At 35.6% G+C, this 24,877-nt stretch overlaps 1 protein-coding gene and 1 pseudogene across 5 annotated transcripts in view; both read left to right on the top strand.

Annotated features, from left to right (window-relative positions):
* sdk (sidekick cell adhesion molecule) overlaps window positions 1–24,877 on the top strand; it is a 94,786-nt gene that overhangs the window by 18,099 nt on the left and 51,810 nt on the right. The window lies entirely within an intron of this gene.
* On the top strand, window positions 13,307–14,048 carry LOC136416634 (uncharacterized; annotated as a pseudogene).

The raw sequence follows: 24,877 nt of genomic DNA, 5'->3' as shown, positions 1-24,877 counted from the left end.
GGAGTTCCGAAAGGTATACTATTTCTGACGGTACAGTATCAGTTTATCTCTGTAAGGTTTCAGAATTTTATGGAAACATAATCATTCTTTACAAAAATTCGTCCCTACAAGTGCCACATTCTTGACTATGGAGAAGAGAGTTCTTCCAAAAAATTACGTTTAGTTGACGACTGTACCAATTGAGCCATTTTTTTAAGTCTATGAGTATCATATCTGCTAAGTAGGCTTTGCATCTTATGCAATCGAAATACGGCAAACAAAACAATCACTCACCAGTAATGGCGTCTTAGAGTTTCTGCGAAAGTGCCACTAAAAAAATGTCAGATTTCAAGTTAAATTTTGGGGAAAAAATTTGCCAAATTTTATGCTCAATTAAAGGTTAATTTCACGGAAATGTAATGAGTGTCCGTTTAAGATGGTACCAGTCTGAAGACAGATAAATATTACATTTTCAAAATTCAATGTATTTTGACAATTGCGCCTATAGTTTTTAGTTAATGTTGGGGTCCCGAAGATGCACGATGGGCCACAAAGCAGTTGCGTGACATCGGAGACTTGTGCCCCTTTCCCCAGTAAACACTTTAAGTAAAGAATGGTTAAGAGTCACTTTAAGGAGTATTGTGAAAAATGTGCGTATCATATGAATGTTTCTTATGAACTTATATCATTCATATGAACCTGTTTTCATAAAACGACTTGAGAAATCAGACCCTGAAATATTAGCACGATATTAAAGAACATTATGTATATAATACACCAGTTTGTAATGTTTCCACTTGTGACACTAGTTTAGTGTCGTGAATTTTTGTTTGAAATATAGCAAAACTCAGGACATTCGAGCAATAGTTCATTCTGTGTGTAAGAAATAAGAGAATCAAAAATGATAATTAAATCAAGAGTCAATACAGTGGAATAATACTGCGTCGGCTAAGAATGATGTGAGTAAGAATAAGTATATGAGAGTAAGAGCGTAACAACGCAAAAGAGTCAGAACACAAGAAAGTGTGGACACAATGCACAAATAATGTATTTCAAATTATTCAAATGCAAAGGTGAAAAAATGTGAGATTTGAAATTCCTTCCTAAGGAAATAAGCAGTGAATTTTGGCCACTTTAGTTAAATGAGCTTTAAGCAACGTTAATAATGTGGTGAAAACAAATCAAGTCTTTTAAGGGATGCTTAATGCTAAACTTTGCTTAAACCCAACTTAGCGAATGCTGGGGAACGGGCATGAATGTAAACCCCGTATTACACTGACAATTTCTTCATGAATTAATTCATGAAGTTGGTTTTACACCGATTTGAAGGTTTATGAACTGGGCCGTCAAATTTATATTTTTTTCTTCTTTCGTTCTTTTTGAGAGCAATGCTTCACACACAAGTAGGTGTCGCCGGAGCGGTGGGTCGTACACTATTTTCAAATAAAACTAACTGAAATAACATTCTCCATTTATTTATTTATGTGAGTATAATAATATTCACCATTTATCTGATGGAGCCGCGGCTGTTTTGCTCATGTAATTCGGCTACCAATCACACAACGAAATCTAATAAAGTATGTGTTAGGGAAAGTATAGTTTAAAACTCGTACACGCTCTCGCGAAATCGTAGACCTGGCCTTCGGCTGGAAATATACAGAGTGTCCCTGGTAAGAGTGCACTCGGCAGCGACGACAACAATAAAATAAAATTGACTGACGGTTAAAATTTTAATATTTTTTAGATTTAACTTATAAATTAAATACATAATCATATAAATATAATATAAAAATTGTATTCTTAAAATGATATTCAAACATGGTTTTCAGAATAACAATCAACTTTTAGAATATTTGCTCACTGGAATTCTCTGTGGATACCGCCCTAATAGTTTCCCTTAATTCCAGCTTGAATTATTAACAGACGGGGATCAGCGAAACCGGTGGAAAAATTAAATAATCTTCTAGCTAATTACGAAGTTCCTGCGAGCTAATCTTATATCGTAGAGGAAACGGTCGTTTTTAGGGTTTAAAGGGTTAAAAAGGGCTCGCCTTAATAAATTCCCACCAAAAGCGGGAACAACAACAGGTGAGTTTCTGGCCACGTTTAATCTCTGGATCGCAGCATCGCAGATAATCAACTGGATTTTATGCGGAAGCCGCCAGCAAAGGCCAGTAAGACTCTTTCAAAATACTCCATTTGTAGGATGAAGTGCTGAAATTATAATACTGTAATAAAATTTCAAAATGTGTCGTCTGCCAGAGGGATTCTTGGACATGGTCTTTGCGCCATGCTACATTGACGTCTACTCTCTGTGATTGAAAAGGCAAAAAAGAATTGTATCATAATCGCAGTGTTGGTATTTGCTTAATAGTGCTTTTATGATAATTAAAATTGCAATTCCAAATATTGAAAAAGAGTCTACCTTCAGAATATTCTCCTGGAAAAACTTCCACTATCTCAAACATGTCATTGTGTATTGCATTAATCTCTGAGGAAAAAACGTCAGGAAATCCAACAGACTTACATTATATCGAGCATTATCTCTTCTTCCACATTTTTATGCAAATTGAAAAGGAGCTCCAGGGGTTTACAAAAAATGCATGCAGAGTTGCTAAATGGAGTAGGTAGACTATTGAGAAGACACCACTGTACTCTATACCAGTACATGCATCTGTAATATTTCTATCAGAAGAACCGGTTTTCGACTTGAGATAAGTTTGATTTGACAGTAACCCTCCCAAATTTAGTATGCATGCACCCAGCGTTGGTTGACGCGTTATGATTTTTCCAACCCAAATGTTCAAATTTGTCCATATTACCACCCCACATATTCATATTTTGCTGACTCAAAGGTGAGGTTATCCATCGGATTTCAAACGAAATTTCAAGTGAATTTCACCATTTCCGTTTTATTAGCACTCTAAGTATTGCACATGCTCGAGACGTCTGTCACGGACAGATAAGTATTTACTTTTTCTCAAACCAATGCCGTTAGTTAAAACTAAAACTAGTCAAAAACCGAGTTCTCCCATATAAACAAGCATATTAATAAAATTCCAATGGATATTAAGATACTTTTTTCATAAACAGTTTGTACATTTCTGTGTAGATCTCAAGATTTGTAATGTCGAATCGCCACACTTAAAAAAATCTGAATAGCAACGTTTTCTACAAAGTATACATTTAACACTTACTGTTGATGTAACGAACATTTCAAACACATGTTGCAACCGGAAATCATGCAAGCTATCTCTCTAATGACGCATCCATTATGTCAGTCCTGACGTTTACGTCAAACAAAATTCGATATTTGTCTATCGTATTTACATATGTACATAATTATGTTTATGTTCATGGTTATTAGAAAAAATGGTTCCACGTCGTACAGGGTGGCTTAAAATTGACTAACTTGGACTTACCTGCTTAAAGTGCGTTTCTTAAATAGAATACTCTATATATTACAAATACAATGAAATAGAGTTAAACTTTTTTCAAAACGACGTATTTTGTTCCCATGCTTAAAACGTCACATTTCACAAATAAATGCTGTTTCTTATGTTTTCTCCACATTCAAGAATACCCGAACTTGAAAATTTTCCAGAAGGGATCGTTTCCGACTAGAAGCGAGACGTGCGAGCACAAGAATTTCATAAGCTCTGGGAACTTCTCTCAGTTTCCCTGTTTGATCGATTTCAATGCCTTGCAATAGGTTTCTGTAAGCCCCCGAGGTCCTTCGATCCTCCTGTGAGTTTCGACGCGAATAATGGATAATTGCAACGTGTCTCGGAGGCAAACCGTGCCAATTTTACATGTTCGACTTTCCTACGCCACTGCTCCCACCCTCTCCCCCCTCCCTCTCCTCCACCACCTTCTCTTCCTTCCCCACCACCATTCTATCAAGTTTACACGAACATCTCGAGAAACCCCAACATTTCTCTTTCGAATGAACCTCCGCGTTATCTCTCATCCCAGGTCCAACCGAAATTATGATCGGTAATTGAGCAAAATACATGTCAATTTTTAGTTACATCTTCAGTTTAAGATCGATTATTCCCCGGGGGACGGGAGGAAAAATTCAAACTCTGTTTTGACTTTGGTCAGCAAGTCGACAAGAAAGTGAAATACCAAAAAAAGGTTACAAAGCCAACCAAAAACACAAACAAAAAAAGTTAATAGCTTCCGTTCGAAAGGAGCGACACTCGTTATAATATAAGCCGATGCAATTTCGAGAACTGCCGCTTCGTGCTGAAGAAACCAGTTTCTAATGGTCGGTTAGTTAATGCCGCATAATAGGAATGTTTATAATAGTTCGTTGCTATTTGTCCGGTTCTCACATTTCAAAACAAAGACATTCTGTTTGCTACTATTTTATTTAACGGCAGTTCTAAAATCTACCCTACAGAAAAGCCAATTTTCCTATAGACGTTTTATACCTACCTCTATCGATTTGTTAATTATTTTAGAGTTTGCGATGATAAATTCAAAGACATTTTCAAAATAGCAGTCTTGAGTTTAATCGACGATCAAGTAAATTTGTCGATCAAAATGCCATTTATACTTGTTGCATGTTTTTCAACAGATCTCCGTATGTGTCGCTGTTGGTTTTCGAGCAAGTTGAGGGCTCATTATACAGGGTGATCCACCGAAAATTTCACCGAAATTTTCTGTTTATGATGTAGAAACGCGAAAACGCTCGGACCCGTCAATTTTGATTTTAAGGGCATCATATTTCTTTGGTATAATCATTTGTCCAGATTTCACCTCTAAGCGGTATCACTTTCACCTTAAAAATCTTAAATGGAAATAGGTATCGTGTTATACATCACATTAAAGGGTAATCATATTTTTACTACTCTATGGAGGTCGGTGGTGCTAATTTTCACCATTTAATAAATTAAAATAATTGGTAGGTGAAATCGATAACATCATTTTTAATTTGGAATTTCTCAAGCACTGATCATCCAAAATTAAAAAATAAGGTGGCACTGAAGAGGCAATTGAATGCCATATAACATGATATCCTTTTTCATTTAAAATTTTCAGGATGAAAATCATTTCCGCTTAGAGGTTGAACCTGGGAGAAAGATTATACCAAAGAAATATGACCCCCTTGGAATTAAAGTCGAGTTGTCCGACGTGTTTTTGTGATTTCTACACTATAAGACAGAAAACTTTCGTGGAAAGTTTTCGATGGGCCACCCTGGGTAACTAAAAATCACGGCTCTAGACTCGTAGATTCGAAAACTACAAATATCCAAAAGTTAATATTCCAGCACGTTTTGTCATGTTGGCCTGTATGGAATTTCTTGGACGAAATAGAATTTTTGAATGTGATAGACAAATGAAATTGTGATAGAATTTTTGATTACTGTAAGACAAATTTAGTGCCGCATTAATCTTGACACATGTCTTTTCTTATGTGCACTATATTAACTGTTTCTAACAATTTTATTAGTAAAATCGACTGGAGGACGCGCTCAGTCAGATGGTTTGTCTGACAATAGCAATTATCGGAATATTATCCGTGGCAATTGGGCGATAATCAACTGTCCCCTGATCAAATTATCAAATCGACGCAACGTGTTAGATGTATCACATTACACTGTCGTCAAACTATTCAGTTCACCTAAATGTAGAATTATCTCGTCAAACTAAACAGGTGAGTTCGTGGCCTATAATTAACAAAAATTAGCAGGTATAAATGAAGTGGTCCTTTGTCCCTCAAATGGTTTGAATTCCCAACTAACCTTTCATCTTTTTTAGGCTAAAATCTACGGGTGTTACAGTATATTACGAAGCAACAGGACTAAAATTAGGGAAAAGGGTCAAAAGCCCTCTACTGCAGTTTATTAGTTAACTGGCCCGTGGCCAAGAATGTGTCTGAGTTGTCAAGACCCGTCAGGGTCCACGATCAATTTATTTTCCTTTAGTCTCAGTTTTAAGATACGATTTAATGCCGCGTCTTGCAGCCTTTGAATCTCTCATAAATAGAAAGCGATCCGAGGCACAAAACCCTCCGTACTGTATTTAGTTACCCCGCGTCTAATGGTTCGCAGCTTTTACGTTTAAATACGTGTCGTAAAACTTAGTTTAATGTTGGCCCTTTCAAGGCAGAGCTCAGTGAATGAAACAGAACAAATGGTTATTTGACGTATCAATCGCTCAAATTAATTGGTATAAACATTACAATTTCGGAAATTATTTCACATTTGCGCATTCACTATTTACGCCACCTTTGTGCCTTCATCGGTAATTTAAATCGTCCAATGTCAAATTTCGATAAATAACAAAATTATGGTCGACTTCCATATCATACATTAAAGGGTGTTATTAACGAATGATTTTGTATACATTAACGGAACTTGTTAATAATGTCGATGGAGATCATAAATTAATCCAAATTTATTTTGTAATTACCAGACTCTTTCTAATGGAAACCTTATGAGGTTCATTGATTACTAGCTAATAACGACCCCTTAGGAATGCAAATTACGTATTTTGATATGTTTCAGTAGCTCCGGAGACAGATAAATTGCCCACTTCCCACCCATTGTGTTCATCGAAGTAAATTCTCTATATATACATAATTCATTCACAAACCCCTTTTTCACCCCCCTCAAGCGTAATTGGGCGCCTTTAAAAATGCGCATATTCCGAAAGGGAAAACCGCGTCACGCTTATCATCATTATTTAATTATCCGTATAAAGCTAATCGAGTTGTGCATCCGGAAGGTCCAAATTAAGGTTGAATGGGCCTGATTTTTATCCAGTGTTTTCAGTAGAAACGTAATCGAGTTTAGACATCAGTTTTTAGCAAAAACTGACTGAATACATATAGCAGAGTGTGAAAAAATGCAATGTTATTGAACGTACATGGGCCTTTTTGGTTCGAGAGTCCTTTTCATTCAATCATGCGTTATCAGAGAAATTGTAACATGAATGTTCTCATTGACACATATGAAATGGCTCAAACATTGTCGAAATGTGTCACTTTTTCACTTATCTACTCGTAGAAATCAAGTGTTGTATGTTAGAGTGTTACATTTTCGGGTTAACCTAAGAAGAAAAATTGACTCTGAAAGTTAAAAATTTTCTTTTACTTTGAGAAAGAAAAAAGAACCGGTGTCAATTCACCAATTGTCCACATTTAATAAAATAAATTCGAATTCGGATTGTAGAACAATAGCAAATTGGTTTAGTCGTGTTTACGTTTTTTCACTTCCTGATCCTGCGATCATGTTGATCTAAATGTTAACTTGCCAGGAATGGAGGTCAACACTTGGCTACCAAAAAATTATGCATTCCCAAGGTATTAACTGTGATTCGGCATTTACCGAATGGCCTGCCAAATCGACCATCGACTTGATATTTATATTCGAAGCGCCCTAAATCTGCAGTCTCAGACACACTGTTTCATACAAAAAAAAGCAACAAACTTTCTAACTATAGCTAAAGTTTATTGGTATCAAATAATAATGTACGTGATAGAAAACAATTATGAGGAACAAGAAGTTTATAAGAATAACGAAACAAAGTAAATAGAAATAACATAAAAGCAAACTCTGCGCTTTAACCAGAGTTATAAAATTGTTTCAACATCCGCTAACTCGGGTTAACACACGGGGCAAGGTTACCGCGCGTTACCGGGGTTAATAGAGCTATATTACCATCATAGATCATTGTTCGTTTTCTGAATTCAGTCAATGCACGGTTTATGATCACCATAGTTCTCTTTGTAGATTTACTCTCTAGACACTCGTTTTGGAAATTAGTCATAAAAAATTATCCATTTAATTATCTTCTAGCAAATGAATTAGTTCTGTTTAACACAAGAAACTAATTTTGATGGATTTTTTTAAGTTTTATTCGTTTCGATAGATTAAGAATGGTTTCGTAAAACGTAATTAACCGTGCATTATCTCGCGTGCACGAGTGCAACATTATACAGAAAACAATGCTGGGTCCAGCGGGCTCTGTAATTAAAAATGTTAAAACTTCCTGCGGTTCGTTAATAAAATTTTATGCTCAGTTAAGTACAAAACCACCGTTAACGGCATATGCAAGAATGAATAACATGTTAATATCCTCTTATATGAATTATTGCAGTGACCTCAGTAGTTCTTGACCTAATCTTAACATAAGCTCCTGTATTATTTCTCTTACTGGACACAAAAAATGCATTTTCTATGAAAATTCCGAAATGCTTTTCAGCTTCGGACTGAACAACTTTGCCTCGCATTTGCATAAATAAGGCAGCTCTTTCTCCAACTAAAATAATTATACTGCCGTCGGAACTACTCATATGCATTTATAATGCATTCGAGTTATCTTTATTGCCATCTCTGAATAGTAAAAATATCGCGTAAATCAGTGGGGTTATAGAAAACTTTAGGAATAATCAGGGCCGTCGTTCGAGCCCTCGTGCAAGGTGCCCTTATGTAATTTGCATAGCGCACGTCGTATATTAATGGCTGAGGAAATGGGCTTTTGCTTTTCCTTTCTCTATTTATCTATCTGACAGAGGTGAAATTGTTATAAATGACATGAGAGAAAGATTTGGAGAATTAGCATTATAAAGTAGGGAGCAACTTATGGCGTACTTGATAGATGTAGTTGTGAGGGGGCTATCACAAGAACAGAAATGCTCAGCTTCCACAACCATCATTAATTCTATGCAGATATGACGACACAAGTGGTATAATCAACTTTGACCTACAGGCGTAAAATAAAAAGCGTTCAGATTTCAATTTCTCCATATTCATGGGTAAAGAGCGTTCATTCAAATTTTCTATCATTGCACGGTGACAGAATTTGGGGCAGGTACCCTCGTTTATGTCTCGAAATTACGGTGGTTGCATGCATTTATTTTTACTTTGAATTTCCCTGTAAAAATGCATTAAAATATTGCTGATGTGTAATCGCTAATTTGTCACCTGTCCAGTAGACTCTAATCTGCATTACATTTGATGATGATTCAGCTGAAAACCGCACTTCTTTCGCCATGTCCAACGTAATTTCATCCAACAATAGATTTCATGTCGGCCATTATGTTATTTTCGCGTTCTTTCGTTTCGCAGCTAATCGACCTATCCTGGACGGAATTTATTATAATTCAACGATAAGGGAGTGTTTCAGTAAATTAACCCCATGCACGATACAGGACTCTATTACAGATCTATTATTGACCTCACATCACGCATGAACCTGGATTCTCCAAACTGATATATTAGCTTATTTCAGGTTCAATCATTTTCCCACAAAACAAATTCAAAACTAGACATTTCCCAGTTTCAATTTTCTTGGTAATAATAGCTAGTTCCATTTTTCCGCTCACAATCCCCAGCGTACTTCAATATATCGGCTTGATTTCAATTTACCGACTCCCAATAATATAGTAGTTTCGGTTCGAGCCCTTAAGACACATTTTCCGCCATATGTCTTTTGTTTTCAATAAAAACACCGTTTCTTATTCCTTTACACCTTAATTCGGGTTTATTTGTCTTGAGCTCACGCCCTGTCGCTAAATGAGAGGATAAATTCACACTTAATGCGGCGATAAATCCAAGTTGATTTATATTAACTCCGCACTCAGTCTGCCATCGAGGTGTATAGGACTTTGGATAATGGAGAATAAGTTGGTCGAGCTAATGGTTAAGAGTCTATGTAATTTAATAGATTAACAGATGTTAAATGGAATAAAATCTTAGTGCTGAAGGGGGGGAGGGGGATGCACTGGGATTTTATAGGCGCCTAATTTCGTTTTCGTTCCTCAAACAACCCTCCCCCAGCTTCCACTACACAATCTCCTCTTTGAGCAGTACAGCAGTCCCACTCCTTCCATTTTGACTGCCCAAAAACAATATCCTGAATCTGGGAGTCTTTCGCGTTGGATGCTTTATGCTTTCTTCATCTAAAATTGCTTCGCTGTAGATGCTTCATGAAGACTCTTCCCTCAGGTTCGGAATATCGTTCAAAAACTAAAAAGTAGTGAGAGTACCATCTTAAAGTTTGGTTGTAAATTTCGTTTTGCTTTAACGCCATGATTTTTCATTAACTTACATTATTGGAGACTTCGATTAAACACGTTGGTCGTGACTGTTTGCGTACGGTTCCACTAATGGTAACGCGTCATAAGCTGTCATGTAAGACGTATATTACGAACGTTTAAATTTTTAACTTAAGAGCTTTCAAAGCAAAAACTCTTTTTATTTTTGCTACATTTCACTCACCCAGGTCTCCGAATGATACGGCTATATTCGTTTCGTAATGGCTTATAAATTTCAGGATTTGTAGGAAAAATTCTATATCACAAAATCACATACAAGTCAGTGGCGTAGGTTGTGTAATCTTCAGTTAAATCGTTTCGATTATTAATCGGGGTACGGGGTGTCCCAAAGTCAATGTTTTTACGAGGTATCTGAGTTATTACAGATATGTATCGTTTTTTCTTCGTCTCTAAGGAAATCTTTTAAACACACCTAATCTGGTGTTCCAGCCACCGGATAATGTGGCATTCGCCGGAACGTCCACCCACTAAAAACCTCGAGTTTCCCTTTCCAGAGGGCTGTAACGACCCGGAACTATCTCTAGGGGATGAAGCGTCAGCATCGAGGATCTTGAGGGTTCGGCTATCTATTGCGTTGGTCTTTTTTCGCAAGTGCAGACATTGGGAATTGATACATGTATTTCTTGGGTTCGATTGTTATGACAGTAACAGAAAAGTTATCAATCCTTTTAGTTTGGTAGATACAAGACGTTTTACAAAACTCTGCATTCTGAGACGTCCCCTGTATTTAATTTATGCCATAAGATTTCTGCCGTAGAATCCAGTGGCGTAAATCGTTCTTATTTTCTGCACTATTTTGTTTAGCTCCAATTAACTGTAAGTATGATTTTTTAAATGGGGCATCCTATTTATAATTAAATATTTAGAATTGTTTCCTCACGAACTTTAAAGAAAAAAATACATTTGTCAAAAAATTTAAATTTTGCATCGCACAGAAATATAGAGGGGTCCCAAAATGCAGAAATTCTTTAAAAGGCAGTATTTACAAAACCAATTATCGTTTCATAAAAATCGAGCACGCGATTGCAAACTTCAATAATAACTATGATACTCCGTAAAAACATTTTGAGACACCCTGTGTATTGTGTTGATTAAATAAGAATCTTGGTTAAAACATAAGTAAATCGAACTTTCTTCATTCCGTGAATAATATAGTCATTGTTTGACAAATCGTCACCTACATTCTAAATAAATAAACCCACATAATTCATCCAAAATTCCATATACGGTGAAGCAATCAAGCATCCCCCTGAAGCTGAGCTAATTAATGCCACTCTTGATGAGACATCAAGAGTCGCATTATTAGCGTCGAACACCCCTCCTTGATAGACTATTCATTGCTGATTAAACATGCAGTTCCAATTCATTAAGTGCGGCGAGGGGGTCGCAGTAGTGGAGTTCTGGTTAAAAGATGCTTCCATATACATTTACATTTGAATCGTCCGATGTTTAAGTGCAAAACACGCATCTGAATCTTGTGTTTGCCTAGCGGTTGCGGATATAATATACACTAATGGACAAAACTAAGGAAACTTCTGAAATGTTCAGAAATAAATTTAATTAGACCCTGTGTAACGTTCATGTACATATACCATGTCTTATTTATAATTAAGAAATATTCGTTTAAAGTACGCAATAAAAAAAATTTATTGTCTTTATCGATACTGTTTTTAACTGATTTGCGATTTGCGGGAGGACAAAACTAAAGAAACTATAGTTTGTATCGATTTTTAGTAGTTTCAACCTGTTTTGTATAAAATACATGTGCGAATGTAGTGCTTAGCGTTAGAGATGCCTGTCTGAACTTATTTATCTGAAGACTTGCAATTAAAAATTGTTAAATCGTTTCAGAACGGAGCGAGACAAACAGACATTGCTAAAAGTGTTTTCTTTGTATCGATCCGTGGTATCCAAAGTATTAAAGAGGTACAGGACAAGAGAAAATATTATTACTAACAGAAGTTATGTGGCCAGGTTGAGAAAAACGAGCCAACATTTAGACAGATGTATAAAAATTATTGCTGAGACACAACCGAATTTGGTAGGTAACGAGGTAGGGCTTGTAAGCAGAAGACCAGCAGAAACACCATTGATTTATCTGAAAAATTTAAAAGCACGGCTTGCTTTTGCCCAAAAATATTTACTTTGCGACCTATCATTTTGGAAAAAAGTTTTACTTAGTGTCGATGCCAAAATAAATCTTTTTGAATCTGATGAGATTGCACGGATAAGGCGTCCAATTGGTAAACGGTATGACCCCAATAACACTTTACCCACAATAATGCATGGCGGAGGTTCTATTCTTCTATAGGGATGCTTTTCATGCTACAAAATGGGTCCAATTTATTTCATTAAAGGAAAAATGAACAGGTTGTGTAATTAAACATTTTGAAAAATATAATAGAACCATTTTGTGACAACAATCTGCTAGTTAATCGGATATTCCAGGATGACAACGATCCAAAACATAAAGCAACAATTGTTACGAGTTAGCTCGATGATTCGAACATCGTTGTTTTGGATTGGCCAGCACAAAGCTCAGACTTAAATCAAATTGAAAATTTATGGAACTAATTAAAAGCGCAAATTAGGAAACAAAATGTTACAAATAAGAAAGATTTAAAGCAATCCATTCAAAACCTGTGGAGAAATATGGATATATTCAAAATAAATACTCTTCTTGAATCGATGCCCAGAAAGTGTGCAGAGTTTATTAAGAATAAAGCGTATGCTGTGCATGATTAATTTAGTTGATTTTGTCTTATCATAACTGTTGTTTATTGTTAGTTTATCCAGATTGTCTTTAGTTTTGTCCAACTCTTTTTATAGAATAATTTAGTGCCTTTTTTATAATACAGTATATTAATGTGCTTTTTTATTGGATTATATATATTATTATATGTACAGGGTGTCTCAAATCAAGGGGCCACTATGGGGATCTCGGTAACCGTTAAAGATACGAGGACGTTTAAATTATAGTAAAGTTGCGTATTTTTATGCTGAATAAAATACCGTTTAAAAATTCGTAAAATTCCCACTAGTTCCAAAAATATATGCAAAAAACCGAAGCTCTGATATTTCGATTTTGCTTCGTTCTAACGGTATTTCTATAGATATTAGAAAGCAGATGACAGATCATTAAGGCTTAGGCTGCTGTGAAGCAAAACACGCTAAATTATAATGGCTGATTTGTCAAAAGAATTATTTATCTATTTTCACTAATTTTTCATTTTAAAACTTCATTGCAACCAATGGAAAATGGTATTTTCAAAGTTTTCAAATTTAAAAAAGCGTGATATGTTACAAATTTATTACTCTCCTAATAGAAATTCTAGAATTATAAGTCAGCGATATTTGAATCAATATCCCAATCGAGAACAACCTTGTCAAAGATTGTTTTCTAAATTGTATAAAAATTTGATGGAATTTAGAAGTTTTAGTAAACCCATAAATAATTATAGTCATTGAAGAGATTCATATGAAGAAGAACTTATTTTAAATGTGGTAAATTTTCAAAGTTGTAAACATGTTATCTATTCGTCGATTGAAATTTTTTTCAAAGGTGAATAATGCCTCCCAAGAGGCCCTTAAGCATTTCGAAAGGGAATTGCAAATTTCTAGAAGACGAATACGGCGAACTTTGTGTTCTAATAAATATAAATCATATAAAATCCGCACAAGCTGTGCACTTAAATTGTGATAACATTAGAATGACAACATAAAAAGATTGGATTTTTGTCACTGGTTTCAAAATAAAATTACTAAAGATAACAGCTTTTTGTCGAATATAAATTGGACCGATGAATGCTCATTCTCGACAAACGGAATGTTTAGCAGATATAATGAGTATCATTGGTCGGTTGAAAATCCGTGACAAAATGTAGAAGTTAGACCACAAGGGCGAGTGTCATTTAATGTCTGTGCCGGTACGTGGTGTAATAGAATTCTTGGTCCTATAATATATGACGGCATTTTAACATCCGAAAGATATAATACTTAGAACTAATATTACGTCAAATTCTGAATTAATTTTAAGACCAACCATTGATTATTTTATCACGGTTATGGTGGCAACATGACGGTGCTCCTCCACATAATGGACGAAAAGCAACAAATTATTTGAATAGGATTTTTCCAAAATCAATGGATTGGAAACCAGGGAACTGTGAGGTGGCCTGCTAGAAGTCCTGACTTGAATCCTCCGGATTACTTTCTGTGGGGATACATTTCAAAACCGTTTATACCATGAAATTCCAAATAATATTAATGAATTACGACTGAATTTAATGAGAAAAATAACAGCGCTTCCCCATCGATCTATCCAACGTGCCATATTAAGATTAGATAAACTAAGCGCAAAATGTATCGAGGCGAATGGCTTTCAATTCGAATACCTTTTATAATTTTCTTTCATTATTTTAGATATTATTAATTAAAATATGTTTTAAATTTTTAATGAAATAAATGTTATTATTAATATAAATAAAATTGATAACCTTGTGTTATTTTTGAATTAACATTTTTCAAATTTGAAAACCGCAATAAAATATTCAGGTTCATATTAAAACGAAATAGCTGATGATGGTCGTCAAATGACGAAACGTCGGAAATAAAGTCTGATTATGCCATCTTCTCCATCAGAAATAGAAGCCCTAATAATTTCTCATTCGCTTTTCGATATTTACGGGAACAACTTCAGAAGGAAGCAAATTAGAAATATTATATCAGAGCTTCGGATTTTTTCGTATATCTTGGGATCCAGCCGGAATTTTTCGGATTTTTAAACGGCATTTTATTCAGCATAAAAATACGCGACTTTGCTATAATTTAAACTTCCTAGTATCTTTAACGGTTTCCAAGATCCCCATAGTTGCCCCTTGATTTGTGATACCCTGTATATAAAACTATGTTAGTTCAACGGAAATATTAATAAGACAGTAATATCTAAAGTTTTGTCCGTTACTGTAATGTAGAGAGCGAAGTACAATAACTCCCAAAGTGCTATAATATACAGAGCGTATCTGATTAGTCCTTCAAAGTCAGAGAACTGATGTACAAAGAGACGAATTGTGTGTTTAAGGCTGTGAGATTTTTTCCTTGTTCATGAAATGCTAATTAAAACGACGTTTTAATTGTCTTCAATGATGGGAACAAGCACGCTAACAATGGCCACTTAACTGGCAAGACACATTTGGCATTCGTTGGGGGCTCGCGTAATTTTATCATAGTTCTAGATCAACAGTTAATAACAATTACATGCCCAAGTGATGTAATTATTTAAACTTCTGTTGACAACGGTAATGATAGTTTTCTTTTGTTTGATTGAAGCTCTGAGAAAGCTGCTAAGTACCATTACCTTCGGGAGGACCAAAAGTGGTAATGCGATAAAAAGGAAGTTATTCGGGTAATGCTAGGGAAAAAGTAATAAGCGCGCTAGGCAGCAAAAACATACCCATTACGTATACTATGTAACATTGGCGATGGCAACAAACCCATCATCGCGCTACCATCAGCCAAGTGGTTGACCTCTCAAGGACACATTCTTCCAAGGAAGCCATGCTGCGAGAACCACATCCGGCAGATGCGTGTAGATATGTTCATATGTGACTAAAGCAGAGAAGAATTGCCAAGCTATGGCCGATGGAACTTGATGTAAGAGAATATTTAAATTGCGTCTCTAACATGGTTCAGTGGCAGTAAAGTTGCTGGTAAGACGTCAATACTAGGCTGTATGCTGAGGTGTAATGCCACATTTCAGTTGATTACGTCACAATCGCCTTTAAAGCTATTATTCCCAGAAATGTTATAGTATATATTTATTCGTATAGTTGATGGATAAAACTAGGTCATGTATTAAACCCAATTCCATATAGATTCTATTGTACCAATTTTGTAATACATGGTATTTCGATTTGGCCTTCATTTCAATAGAAGTAGTTCAAATCATTGCCACCAGCGAAATAAAATTCGTATTCACATCAGAGGGAATTTTCAGCATTAGTCTTAATACTTGCGGCTGAAAACTGACTTCTGTTGTTACACCTTAATTACCTGAGATATTTTCCGGCGTATCCAGATTATCCTGAAACTACTGGATAATGTTACATCAGCCGACGTTATTTATTCAGATTAGCAACGCCTCTCGGAATCCGAATAATCTCCTCTCTCGTTCTGGAAATGATGGATGTCTGCCGTGGGGCGCAACAGGTGTCTACGAAAGTGCCGTCTATGAGGGCCACAATAGCCTATTATCGTTTTGTGCAATAAAGACGAGCTTTACCGGAATATATTTCTGAATTTTGATAGGGCATTTTGTCTACAAAATTTCAATTTTTCAAACAAAAATTTTCGAGTTTAGTATCGGACAGTCAGTTAGTTAACTTATAAAAACGACAATTTGTCTAAATAACGGCGAGCCAATCAGTTCGTTCTGCTATTAGGTTAAGCGCCTAAATTTGCACAAACAGCTATTTCTCTGGACACTGCGAATGTATCAGTTTGCGGTTAAAGTGCATCATACCGAATTCTGTTTGCAACTGAACCGGCTTCGTTGCCATCAAATTGATACGTTTCTGGATTGGAGTACAACGATTCGTGAATAAATGTAACATACGCAGGTGATCTGAAAAGTTTCCGGACTCGACATGGAAGAAAAATATACGAAAATTTAAAAAATTGAAAAAGTCGTTTCTATCTTTGTTAGGTCGGAAACTTTTCAGACCACCTACATAATTTGTTAAATGGAGCAGAGCTAAGCTGCGCTAATAGCCGAGTATAGATGTATAGCTTAAAGTCTATTCCGTGTGTCACTCATTAGCACTCAGTATTTTCCTTACGTTTTGACAAGTATATATTCCCGGTAATATCTGCACTACTTCGTTGAAGCATGAGATCTTATTTCACAAACTGTTTAATTTGGGACAATAAAACTAGTTAATATGCCCCAGATTGTTGGTCTCATTGGGCAGATCACAGAATCGTGTACTATTTATTAGTTAAAATGCTCAAAACGTTTCCGCTTCCAAATAAATCGAAAATAAACATGCCAGAAGAATGAGGTTAGCAAATGATACCCTGCTGGGATGCTGCGTTTTGACGTCACACGGCGCATCCTATTATTTGCAATCATAGATAGTTTCGGACGAAACGCTCAAATATGGGTTTTCTCATTGTTTTTCTGAATTTTTCAATATTGCTAGTTTGTTCGGAATATGATATATTTAAGTATATGAATTGTATCGTTAATAATGGGTGAGGTGGACATTGTAAAATAGGAGAGGGGGAAGTTGTATATCGCCTTAGGTCGATAAACACATTAATCAATAATCCATAAAACCTGTTTGTAACTATTCCATAAAATGCAGGGCAAACGGAATTATCTGGGGCAGTTAGAAAATAACAATTCTAATATGGTTAAATTCGTGTGTCAATAAAGAACGGCCACAATGGCTTATATGGCATATTGTATATTGTATCATTACTTTTTGTACAGCACTTGAAACACTTTCTTCCCTTTTTAGCACAAACACTAAAAAATTAAATGAATAATTGGGTAATAGAAAGACAGTGTAAACCTGTAAAAGCCAAAATTTTTCCCGTAATTCACAATTTATTGCGTGTCGCGCTTCCTGGATAAAGTGGAGCTTTATACCGCTTTATGACGTCGCACCTCTCTGCGAGTGTTTCGCGTATTCATGAAAACGTTTATTGTTCTTTTAGATTTTACTACAGAATGATCCATTTGATTTTTAACGATTTTATCGTGTTTAAATGAAATTTATTTTTTGTAGACCTTCCCATTCAAGCAGGTTAACATATTTCTTGTAGCCTTACGCAAAGTATTTACTTTGGCTATGAATGAACACATACATAGAGCAAATTAAGTAACAAACATTTTATATAGATAAACTGGGGAAATTCTAGCACATCACGTACGTTGGTAGAGTTATGAGCGTGTAATTTGTTCGTAAACTAACCAGACTCTGGTATTTATTGGATCTGTCGTTAGCACGTAGTATAAACATAAAGCAGATTATTAGGCAATATAGTCTCATTCTATATGCCACTGGAAATGTGCCTAATTAATCCTTAAAGCATCTGCTCGTATAAATGTTCTCATGGCTCACCTGGTTTGGCCTTATGATGATGAATTTCTTGACGGTATAAATTAACTCAAAAATCTCGTAGAAATTTGTTCTCCTGAGTTGTAACTTGTTTTGAGAGCACTACAATGAAAATTTTTAACAAAAATCCATATCTTTATCCATTCGTGACAAAATGGTGGAAGTACTCCGAAATTTTATGAAAATCTCTTCGATTGAGTTCTAAATCGATTTTAGAATATTCAAATGAATTTTTCTGAAAAATTCATATTTTCCCTAATTTTTAACAAAATGGCGGAAACACTCGGTATATGAAATATGTTGTAGGAATCAACTCTACTGTATGATGGTCTCACTAATATTTTGGTTTTCCCAATTTTAAGCAGTAGAATGACATCAAAATAACGTGAGTTTGTTGTTATTGTAAATGGCAGGGTTGTTTTTAGAAATAATTTTGATTCCATTCGCGGGAAACATTCTAATGTCCATCAAATTCAAGAATCTGGTCATATCCGCATGACATATCCGCAAGAGATTTCTTTTAATATTGTATACATACATATATGATGGTGGTCTGGTTATTTTTAAATAATAAATGACCCAATATTTTAGAACGGCACCACGCAATGAATCGTGCTTATGAAAAATGCCATATTAAAAATGTATGGGCAGGTCAAACGACCCTGAAATCGTACTACACCGCAATACTATTAATCTTTGTACTGCAGCCAAATAGGGCAGCTATCAGATCGTTACCTGAAATGATTTTATTCGAAAGTTTGAGGTTTTAACAAACTCATTGTTAAAGTAAACATTATGGCCCAGATAAAATGTTTGCTGATGTGACTAACTAAGTTTAAATATACGTAGTTCATACATGTTTTTCTTCTTTTTTTCAGGTAAGCATGAAAGCCATTGCAAAGCGACTGCGGAGCGGAGTGTCCTCGGTTGTTAAGTATCATTTGAGTTTTATGTCATACGGTATTTAAATCTGTGCTTACCTAAAATGAATGATAAAACAAGAACTGCCTGTCATCACGCTACAAATGTCAGGGCGAGTATTCTTAGTTGAGTGACTAAGTTTGCCTTTTCATGTCTTTTATACATATTTGCGTTCGTGCCACCGTTCGTGTCTGAATCATTAATGTGATTTCTTTTTTTTTCACCGGTATTTTTTCACTAGTATATATTTATTCCTTTGCTTCGATTTAATTAAGAAATTAAACGCAGTTATAGGCAAGTCGTAATATTACTGCAAGCAGTCTTGTTGACCTTCGTTGCAGAAGTAGCCACGTCATACTGGTAACTGTATATTACACATTTCGTGTATTGTGAATTGTGATCGGGTTATCGAATGGTTTCTAGCGAAGATAATATTCGTTTTTTGATGTTAGGAAAGATACAATAAATGTTTGTTTTTCCTGATCTTCAAGGTCTCACGGCTTTCCTTGCCGAAAAAAACATAATTAATTCGTCTTGAGTCACTTTACATGAATGTCGCAAATGAACAAGAGAAATTCCTGTAGAATATTACATCTCCGTTATTAGATACTAAATGTAGGGTTTTCTTAAGTCCATACAAGCCACGCTGCATGAAGGTTAATTTTACCACAATCATTGTTTACACATCAGACAAATAGTGAAAAATGTGTGCCTTGCATAATATCCCTATTTCCGCTTATCGAAGCCAGCCGCTAATATATTGTGGCATTGTGACACTAGTCATGCAAACTTAACGATTTTAGCTTCTCTAATTTCTATTAAACACGGATAATTTGTGAGGATGCGTATGGGAAACTTAAAAAGGCAATATTATCGCATGTGTATCGTCCATTAGAATCCTACTTATACTTTGGGCATATGTTACATTATAGTGTAACTCCATTATGAGGAAATCTACATGTTATAACGCCGGCGTTATCTCTATAATACTCGACATTGTTATTACTATTCAATATTATTACTGCACAGTCGAATGCAATAATTGATATTTTAATTATTATTTGGTGAAATAATAATTCAATCGGTGTGAAACATGGTGACCATGTAAATAGATTCGCTAATGAATATTTGCGTTGGTATTTACGTTTTAATGCCCTCAAATGATTTTCTCCTATTTCATTCTTTTGCCAAAGTCGAAATAATGCGATGATGATTATGATTTTTTTTAAATCGATAATCAATTGGAAAGATTGAGGGTCGATCGATCAAATGAATGCAATAAACTATTGAGAGATGGATGTAGCGAACAATTACCGGCATCCCACTAAAGTCGGTTCAATTTCTTAGCCATGTATTAATGTCCTTGTGGCGTTATATTATTGCCCAAGATGCGTCAGCACATATGAGACGTAAGAGGTCACGTTGACGTCATTTCCTCCACTTTTGCCGTCGCGGATAAGTGCTACGTCCACTTCTTCCTGAAGTGCACAGAAAAAGCTCTATCGAAGAAATAGTTTTTATCAATTCAATAAAACATATCGTCTCGCAGACATGTGGATCTAAAGGTACTTAATATGATACATTAGTGTTTCATTCACAAACGTACTTTTTACCGTGTGCTCCACCCTATACACTTCTAGCACTCACTTTTTTGAGAAATCCTGGTACATATAATGAACATTTTCCAAATAATTTGTCGGGCAATAATAGTTTCAATTGGCGTGTGCAGTTTGTGAATTAGAACTATTCAAATTACAACCCTCAGTTAATAACGCCGTAATCCGCCGCGATGAATTCGTGCATTCTGAAACGAGTTTCCAAATAGCTCCCAAATTGCAGTGAACTGCTCTTAATTAACAGGAGAAAACAAGGGAAATATTATTGCCTACCAACAACCGTCTGGTTAAATTCAGAACATTTTTCTATAAAATTGGTTTCAGATGGGATCAAGTATACATTCATGGACGTGAACGTCAAATCTTAGAGACTTATCTGCTCGATATTACTGTTGCGATTTCGGGTTTTGAATGACACCAGTGTACTGAATTTTAGCCTGAACTAACCTGAACACATTTTATTAACTCGCCAAGTTTCCCTTTAAACGCTTTAATTTTGCTTATTACTGTCGCTTCGTTCCTATGGCTATACTAGTCTTAGGCCTCCTCACTCTTAGTAACAATCTCCTGATATAGCTAAAAATTCCACGACTGGAATATTCCGTAATGTTATGGCAAACATTATTCCAAACAACCATACCGGAATACTCGGCATATCTACATATAAAGACGCAATGAATCACTTTATCGAGCGCTCCAAGAAAAACTCTTTTTTGCCTCTGTATATTTAACTCAACCGTAACGTTACTCATACTCGGCCTCTGTTTCATTAAAAGTTACTATTCTATTGGGATAAGCGCCAGTGGCGTAGTGAGCCCTTCTGAATCAGGACAGAGGAACGTGTACGCGAGTTGGATATTTTCGCCTTTGTTTTCTATATCTACACACAGTCTTCAATGTCTATCGCGTTTCTCACATGCATGAATGTGTTCAACGTAATTCTATATCATGAACATTTTTTTCGTACATTGTTTTAATTGTTCGCACAGAACATTATATTATTTTCCGTGGATCATGATTCATAAATACTTTCAAGCTTCTTCAGTACATTGTCTACTTACTTAGAGGTTTCCAATATACTGTTTCCACTGTCTACTTGCTTTTTAGTTCCCGAAAGGGCTGTAACCTTTGCTATGGCACTATTTCATACATGTCCTCATATTCATCTTGTAAACTGCTTACATTATTTATGTTCAATTTCAATGCTTTCACATACAGAATCTCTGTAATATCATTGTGTACTTTTGAGGAAAACGTCTGTTATTTTCATTGTCTACATATGAAAACTCCTAAATTTTAGCACTTTCATCTGTGTCTATATTGTTTCGCCGTGTTCATCAAAGAAAAAAGTCACAACGTCAATGAGTTTTTGCTAAATATTGTTCATATTCTCCTATTCAATCAAAAATTGCTGATCTACTGGTATAGAACCGAGGAGACGCATACAATTTTTGAAAAAGCCCCAAGCAAAATTTCTTAATATTATTTTGATTTTGCCTACCTTAGAAACATTTCTCGCTATTATATGATTAAAAGCAGAGGCGTCCGCAAGAAGCAATTAGGGTGATGTGTGAGCAAATTTCGATGTTTATATGTGCAGGAAAAGTCCGCGATAGAGCATTTTTGATGTCGATTAGACACACATTTAATGCAACACGCAAAAAGTGCAAAATTTCACATGAAATCAATTCTCTTGGTTTTTTAATGAAATTATATCTCATGCTTGCAGTGTAACTTTGTCATCACAATTATTTAACTGACTTTATGGCTCTTACCGTTTCGGAGATGAGACACGAATTTAATTCATGTCAAACAGATTTCGGAGGGGATATTAGAGACCGCTCTAACACACAGCTTATGAATTTTAATAACTTTCCAAAAGTTTGTCAAACTACTTAATGGAGGGCTGCAATAATTTACATTCGAAATTTAAATAGGCATGAATATAATTTTGCGCTCGTGTGCGGTGAAGTGTAGGCTTCACGTTTAAGAAATTAATTTTTGTATTCGTCTTTTTTGACATCAACACAGTATCGAAATGGGACTCATTTCGATACCATTTTTTGCACACAACTTTACTCTTTGATGTTGGAAATACTCACATTCCGCCGTAGCAAATGTTATAGGTTTCCATCTTAATAGTCGTAGAAACGGGCGGTACACACATTACACACAACGGACTGCACTGAAATAGTTTAATATCGCAATTTTATGACGGTATGTAATACTTTATTAGATTTAGTCAGCTACAATAATTTTTCAACATTTTCGAGCTAAATTTATTGATATTCTAATGTATTTTTATTAATATGAATTGATATCCCAATAAAAAAAAACAGCATAGAAAGCACGTTTCACATGGCTCATACCTCCAGTCCTGCTGGTTTCACCAACTTGGAATGGTGCGACAATGACCTGTCTTATGAACTTGTATACTAATCTAATACTCTTTTGAGCCATTTGTGCAACTTGAAGAATTAGTTGAAGAAATTCCCCATTTATCTCTCGTCTCAATAAAATAAATATGGACAGATGAAAAGCGGAACGCCGACTTGCGGACCCTCATTCCAGGAAGGTGTTTCCGGTAAATTAAAATTTAAAAGAGTTCTCTTCCCAGTTGGGCCTCGAAGTAGTTTTACTGCGGTAATTTTCTCTTTAATTCGCCCATATATTTCCACTGTTTTTTGATTCTGAAGAAGGCTTGAAAATTTGTGACCGGAAATTTGTTATATGTATGGTGCAAAACTTTACTTTTTCACTCTTGCGGTTAATTAATGAATAGAATAAACAATCTCACCGAAATTACTCCTAATTTGGCCAACCGTTTTTGTTTAATTTCTACCCTATTGTCAAGACCATTTCTATTCTCTTCCTCTACATCAGCGACAGGCATTTTCGTCTTTAATCACGAATGATAAACAAGGATGGTAATGTGTCACAGTGAAAGATGCATTTAAAAATCTGGTAGCTAGCTGGACATGGCGGGGGGAATTGCAAAATTTGATGGACAAAATACCTTTGTTTAGTGTTTCGCGGAAATCCGGCATTTTGAGATAATTCTGCTCTAAAATGCGTATACTGTACCTTCCACATGTTTCCAGAGCCGGAGGGTCAATTAAACCCAATTTCAACATAACGACAGTATAGTTTAATTCTGATAATCGCGTTTAAACAAGATCGTAAATTGAATAGGCCGTTTTCAAAACTGTATTTAACAATATTACCACCGAATAAAAGCGCTTTGGACTGGTGCTTAACGCCGCAATACGCGCGTATATTGTTTGCTGTCCAGGGTAATGATGTGCCCTATACGGACTACACCGTAATGCCCGGACACCGGATTAAGCTGGCTTTGGATTTTGATAAATAGCACCTTTTTTTTATAGTGGTTTGTTCTATAAAGTGGGATTTAATTTTTCATGTACCATATGTAGGTATCCCGGAAAGGTAGATCTTCAAGTCTAAAATTTTCCTTTTTGAATTGTACGAGCAGTGCAGGGGATGCAATAATGGGGCGCTAAGCCGGATATAGGCATACGGCATATAAGCAGATCTATGGGTGTACTTAGGGGGTATTTTTAGATGCAAGTGCCTGGATTACGCCATTCAGGCATACGGCTCGAGGTTTTATTTTTATTACCGGGATGGCTTACCAGAGCTCTGATAACGGCCACAGTGTCTGTTTCTGTGCATGGTACATTAACCACATTCAGGGGCGCACCTTCGAATCGAAATTGAAGGGTTTTAGCCGTGGAAATTATATATGAGGATGTGAAAAAGTGCCAGGTGGAAGTAAGCCTTAGATTTGACGTTGAATGATTTATCGTCCGATCCAATGAGGAAAACGGACAATACTGCGAAGTTTTGAGTGAAAATTTAAAAGTTCCGGGAAGTTTTTATTCGTGCATTAGCAACTGCCAAGGAGTATTTTAAGCTTTTTGTGACTTCCACAAAATTTTTACGTATAAGCTTCTTAATGTGGAAATTGACGTTTAATACAGTAGGAAACAAAATGAGGTGAAGGCTTAATTTTTCCAGTCTTGGTCACGCGCAAATCTAATATTCATTTTAGGAAGGTGCACAGATTCCTTTAAGCGTCTAGTTGTAAATAGATTTTTCCTGATTAAATTAACTTTCTGATGATCAAAGCGTGGCTTCGTCATACTGTG

The sequence above is a fragment of the Euwallacea similis genome, chromosome 24, assembly GCF_039881205.1.
Source record: "Euwallacea similis isolate ESF13 chromosome 24, ESF131.1, whole genome shotgun sequence".
Lineage (NCBI taxonomy): Eukaryota > Metazoa > Arthropoda > Insecta > Coleoptera > Curculionidae > Euwallacea > Euwallacea similis.
The sequence above is the reverse complement of the archived record's forward strand: the minus strand, read 5'-3'. Positions and strand labels throughout refer to the sequence as shown.